General features: G+C 38.0%; 1 long non-coding RNA gene across 1 annotated transcript in view; it reads right to left on the bottom strand.

Annotated features, from left to right (window-relative positions):
* Positions 1-377: 377 nt before the first annotated feature.
* The window catches only part of LOC135268271 (uncharacterized), a 211,053-nt gene continuing 205,430 nt past the window's right edge, over positions 378-6,000 (bottom strand). Inside the window, exon 3 of the long non-coding RNA XR_010336539.1 lies at positions 378-457. This is a non-coding gene — a long non-coding RNA (uncharacterized LOC135268271). The remainder of the gene's footprint in view (positions 458-6,000) is intronic.

The following is a 6,000-nucleotide window of genomic DNA, read 5'->3' as shown; positions in this document are numbered from 1 at the left end:
TCAATAAAATACAAGCAATCCAAATTTGGAAATACATTAAAAAGACTATTCATCATGACCAACTAGGATTAGTTTCTGGTATGCAAGGATGGTTAAACATAAAGAAATCAGTAAATGTTTTGAATCACGTCAACAGAATGGAACACAAAAACCATATGATCATTTCAATTGATGCTAAAAAAGCGTGTGATAAAATTCAACATTCCTTCATAATAAAAATTTCTCAAAGAAACTGGGCATAGAAGAAACATACCTCAACATAATAAAAACCATCTTTGACAGAACCACACCTGGTATCATGCTGAATAGGGAAAATCTGAAAGCTCTTAGTGGGCATGGTGGATCATACCTGTAATCCCAGCACTTTGCTTAGGTGGGAGGATTGCTTGATCCCAGGAGGTCAATATGCTTGATCCCAGGAGGTCGAGAGCAGCCTGGGCAACATAGTGAGGCCTGTCTAAACAAACAAACAAAAAATTTTTAATTAGTTGGGAGTGGTGGCATGCATCTGTGGTCTCAGCTACTCAGGAGGCTGAGGGGGAAGGATTGCTTGAGTCCAGAAATCAAGGCTGCAGTGAACCATATTATTTAGCCTTAAACATGAAGAAAATTTTGGAATATGCAGTACTAATGAACCTTGAGAATATTATGCTATGTGAAACACGATAGTCACAAAAAGACAAGTATTGTACAAATCCACTTATAATGGGTCATCTAAAATAGTGAATTTCATAGAATCATAGAATCAAAGTGTACAATGATAATTACCAGGGGCCATAGGAAGGGATAAATGGAAAGTTAATAATCAATGGACATAGTTTCAGTCAAACAAGGTGAATAAGCTCTAGTGATCTGCTGAACAACATTGTACCTAAACAATAATGTATTGTAGGGTAAATCTAATTAAAAAAATCTTTCAGATCTATACCTGCAGATGTGTTCATACCACAATAAAATAAAATAAAATAAAATACCATGGTAGTTTCATAATTTAATGAAGGAAAATATACTGAATTACAGGGAACTCTTTTTGTTTTGATTTATTTCCTTTTTTTTTTTTTTTTTTTTTGAGACAGAGTTTATCGCTTCTTGCCCAGGCTGGAGTGCAATGGTCAACTCACTGCAATCTCCACCTCCCAGGTTGAAGCAATTCTCCTGCTTCAGCCTCCCAGGTAGCTGGGATTAGAGGCATGTGCCAACACACTGGGCTAATTTTTTATTTTTTAGTAGAGATGGGGTTTTACCACGTTGGTCAAGGTGGTCTCACACCTCTGACCTCAGGTGATCCACCGGCCTTGGCCTCCAAAAATGCTGGGATTAAAGGCGTGAGCCACCATGCCTAGCTCAAATTACAGGGAACTGAATATACTCTGAAGAACTATTATTTTCTCTGTGTTTAAAAATCAGGATTGGACATTTCTTTTTTTTTAACTCTTATTTGTCTGGTCTTATAAATTCTAAAATAAAATTTTAGAAGTGAATTTTAATTTGTCACCTATGATGCTACCAAATTACTTTTGTGTGCTTCACTCCAACTTTTTGTAAAGAGAAAACTCCCCTATCATAAATGAAAAATAACATTTAAAACAAAAGTTTGCTCAATACACATCGGCCTCTTAATTGACATGAAATAATATTCATCTGCATTTCCAACCACTAACTTATTGATTTTCTAAAGTGTAAGCCATTTTTAAACTAAATCTTATATAATTTTTTTTACATTGTAATTCCAGCTGCAAAAAATAGATGTTTTTCTTTTTTTCTCTTTTTTTTTTTTTTTCTTTTTGAGAGGGAGTCTTGCTCTGTCACCTAGGTTGGAGTGCAGTGGCTGCCTCCTGGGTTCAAGCAATTCACCCGCCTCAGCTTCCCAAATAGCTGGGATTATAGGCACCCACCACCATACCCAGCTAATTTTTGTATTTTAGTAGAGATGGGGTTTCACTATGTAGGTCAAGCTGGTCTCGAACTCTTGACCTCAAATGATCCACCCACCTCGGCCTCCAAAAGTGCTAGGATTACAGGCATGAGCCACTGCACCTGGCCAAAAATAGATTATTTTTTAAAGTATTTGAAGAAGGAGGTGATGTGGCACCTTAGGCAACACAGATTGATAAAGTATTATATTTAAGTCATTTATCTGTCTTCTGCATTTTTTATAGACAATTGACACTTATATGAGAAAACTGGAAATTGGAAAATTCTCACAAGTTTTTTTTAACTTTTAAGTTCAAGGATACATATTCAGGTTTGTTACACAGACAAACTTGTGTCATGAGGTTTTGTTGTACAGATTATTTAATCACCCAGCTATTAAGCCTAGTACCCATTAGTTATTTTTCTTGATCCTCACCCACCTCCCACTCTCCACCATTCAATAGATCCCAGTGTTTGTTGTTCCCTTCTATGTGTACATGTGTCCTCATCATTTAGCTCTCAGATATGTGAGTTCATGCAGCATTTGGTTTTTCGTTCCTCTGTTAGTTTGCTAAGAATTATAGCCTCCAGCTCCATCCATGTCCTTAAAAAGGGCATTATCTTGTTTTAATCTATGGCTACACAGTATTCCATGGTGTATATGTACCACATTGTCTTTATCCAGTTTATCATTGATGTGTATTTAGGTACATTCTATGTCTTTGCTATGATGAATAGCACTGTAATGAACATATGCACTCATGTGTCTTTATAATAGAAGAATTTGTATTCCTTTGGATATATACTCAGTAATGAGATTGCTGGGTCGAATGGTATTTCTCTCTTTTAGTCTTTGAGGAATCACCACATTGATTTCCACAAAGACAGTCCCATCAACAGTGTATAAGCATTTCTTTTTCTTCACATTCTTGCCAGCATCTTCCTTATAGATGCTGGATATTAGACCTTTTTCACGTGTATAGTTTCCAAAAATTTTCTCCCATGTTCTAGGTTGTCTGTTGTCTGATAATAGTTTCTTTTTCTGTGCAGAAGCTTTTTAGTTTAATTAGATCTCATTTGTCAATTGCTTTTGTCATCTTCATCGTGAAATCTTTGCCTGTGCCTATCTTCTGAATGGTATTGCCCAGATTTTGTTCTAGTGTTTTTTATAGTTTTAGGTTTCACTTTTAAGTCTTTAATTCATCTTGCATTGATTTTGCACATGGTATAAGGAAGGAGTTCAGTTTCAATTTTCTGCATATTACTAGTCAGTTCTTCCAGAACCATTTATTAAATAGGGAATCCTTTCATCATTGCTTGCTTTTGTCAGGTTTTCCAAAGATCTGATAGTTGTAGGTGCACAGTCTTATTTCCAGGTTCTGTATCCTGTTTCACTGGTCTAGATGTCTGTTTTTTACCAGTATCATACTGTTTTGGCTACTGTAGCTTCATAGCATAATTTGAAGTAAGGTAGTGTGATCCCTCTTGCTTTGTTCTTTTTGCATAGGATTGCCTTGGCTCTCTGGGCTCTGTTTTGGTTCCATATGAATTCTGAAATAGTTTCTAGTTCTGTGAAGAATCTCATTGGTAGTTGAATATGCATAGCAATGAATCTATAAATTGCTTTTGACAGTATGGCCATTTTATTGATATTAATTCTTTCTATCCATGAGCATGGAATGTTTTTCTATTTGTTTGTGCCATCTCTTATTTCTTTGAGCAGTGATTTGTAGTTATCATTGTAGAGATCATTCACGTCCCTAATTAGCTGTATTTCTAGGTATTTTATTTTCTGTGGCAATTGTGAATGGGACTCTATTCCCGATTTGGCTCAGCTTGAATGTTGATGATGTATAGGAATGTTAGTGATTTTTGCACGTTAATTTTGTATCCTGATAATTTACTGAAGTTGTTTGCAGATTAAGAAGCTTTTGGGCCCTTACTATGGGATTTTCTAGATACAAGATTACGTCATCTGCAAACAGGGATAGTTTTACTTCCACTATTCCTATTTGGATGCCCTTTATTTCTTTCTCCTGCCTGATTGCTCTAGCCAAGACTTCCAAAACTATGTTGAATAGGAGTAGTGAGAGAGAGAATCTATATCCTCTACTGTTTTCATGGAAGATGCTTCCAGCTTTAGCCTATTTAGTATGATGCTAGCTGTGGATTTGTCATATATGTCTTTTATTATTTTGGGGCATATTCCTTCAATATCAAGTTTATTGAGCATTTTTAACGTGAATGGATGTTGAAATTTATTGAAATTTACTTTATCTATTGAAATAATCAAGTGTTTTTTTCTTAGTTCTGTTTATGTGATGAATCACATTTATTGATTTGTGTATGTTGAACCAGCCTTGAATTCCAGAGACAAAGCCCACTTGATCATGATGGATAACCTTTTTGATGTGCTGCTGCATTTTGCCAGGAGGCCTGGAAAGCCAGAGTATGTAAATTTCCTGGGTCACCATGCATGTTTGAGTGGCTGCTTTGCCAATACTCCACGTAGCTCTCTATGTCAGACTGAAGGCCCTGGTGGAGTGGGTTCATAGGGGATATTCTGACATGAGGGTTGTAAAGATCCATGGAAGAGGTGTGGGATCTCATGGTAGCACATTCACGCATTGTTTCTCTGGGTGTAGAAGCTTCTTTTGGCTCTGTGTTGCTCCCAGGTTTGCCATTGTCCTGCCTTGCTGTTTTCCATTTTCCATGAGCCAAGTTGTTTCCTTTATTAGGCTCAATGTGAGTAACAATGTTTCAGCTGAAGGCACTTTATTTACTCGTCCCTTCTATTTATCTGCTTGAGAGCAATGCATATTAGCTACTTCTAGTCAGCAGGGCCACTCCCCCACCAAGTATTTTATTGTTGATAAATTTAGGGTTTTTTTCAAAATAATCAGAGTAAAACTTTTAATGCTCTTTCTTCTTTGCAAGAACACTTTAAATCATCCAATAATGTGGTCCCATCATAACATCTATCCCAGGCTTGTCTTAAGCAAGATAATATTGAGATAAGTTCATTTAAGAAGCGATATACTAATAATATAATTTTGAAATACTTCAGTATTTTTATTCAGAATACTAATGATAAACACAGCATAATCATACCTGGTAAGAATGAAAATTGATTGCAAAAGCAAGGTGAATAGAGGGACAACAAGATTCATTTTTATTGGCAAAATATGTTGGTGTTTGCTAGATTTTCTCATTTTTATTGTAGCATCATGTGATTAAAAACTATTTTTATAAAAAAAATGAAGAAGCAGGAGCTCAATGAACTGACTTATAGTGCTTTCCAGAACATATTGTTATATGTAAATTTCTAAAAAGCAAGATAAAAAGAGTATAATATGAAGTATAATATGCAAAAGAATATTTAAAATTTATAATATAGAATCAACCTAGATGCCCATCAATGATATTTTGAATAAAGAAAATGTGGTAGAGGGGGGAGATCCAAGATGGCTGCTTAGGAGGAACTCGGGGATGCAGCTCCGAGAGAAAGCACAGAGGGTGAGTGGACGCCGTATTTCCAGACTGATTTTTACTGCCCACAGACCAGGAGATTCACACGCAGAGAAGCCACACGGGTCGCCAGCGCCGCTGGCGCCGCTGGCTTGAATGGCGCAGCCGCTGGGCCGGCACCCTGAGGCAACGGCTCACTGTATAAAGTGAGAGTCTGAGTCCCCTATAAGCCAGCAAGGGGAGCTGAAACGGGGAGCCAGGCCAGCGCCACGAATCTCAGAGCCGCGGCTTTAGCCAACGCAGCGGCTCCGGAGGCAGATCAGATGAGACGGTGTCCCCTCTTACCCAGCAAGAAGACCTGAAACACAACTGAAACCGGGACGGTCCAGCTCTGTGGAGGAGGGGCGTTCTCCATAGGCACCCTGCTGTTCTGTACCAAGGCAATCCGCCACTACAGAGACTCCGTCACTACAGGGGCGGGCCAACATAGCGGAAGCAGTTCTAACTACACCCAGAAGTTCACACGGAAGCTGGGTGGAGCCCACAGCAGCTTAGCGAAGCCTCTGCAACCTGAGTGTGACTAGGCTGCCACCTTGTGGGCAGGGAAAACAGCAACCG

Source organism: Aotus nancymaae, unplaced genomic scaffold (assembly GCF_030222135.1).
Source record: "Aotus nancymaae isolate 86718 unplaced genomic scaffold, 86718_ANA_hifiasm-v0.15.2.pri h1tg000004l, whole genome shotgun sequence".
Classification (NCBI taxonomy): Eukaryota; Metazoa; Chordata; class Mammalia; order Primates; family Aotidae; genus Aotus; species Aotus nancymaae.
The sequence above is the reverse complement of the archived record's forward strand: the minus strand, read 5'-3'. Positions and strand labels throughout refer to the sequence as shown.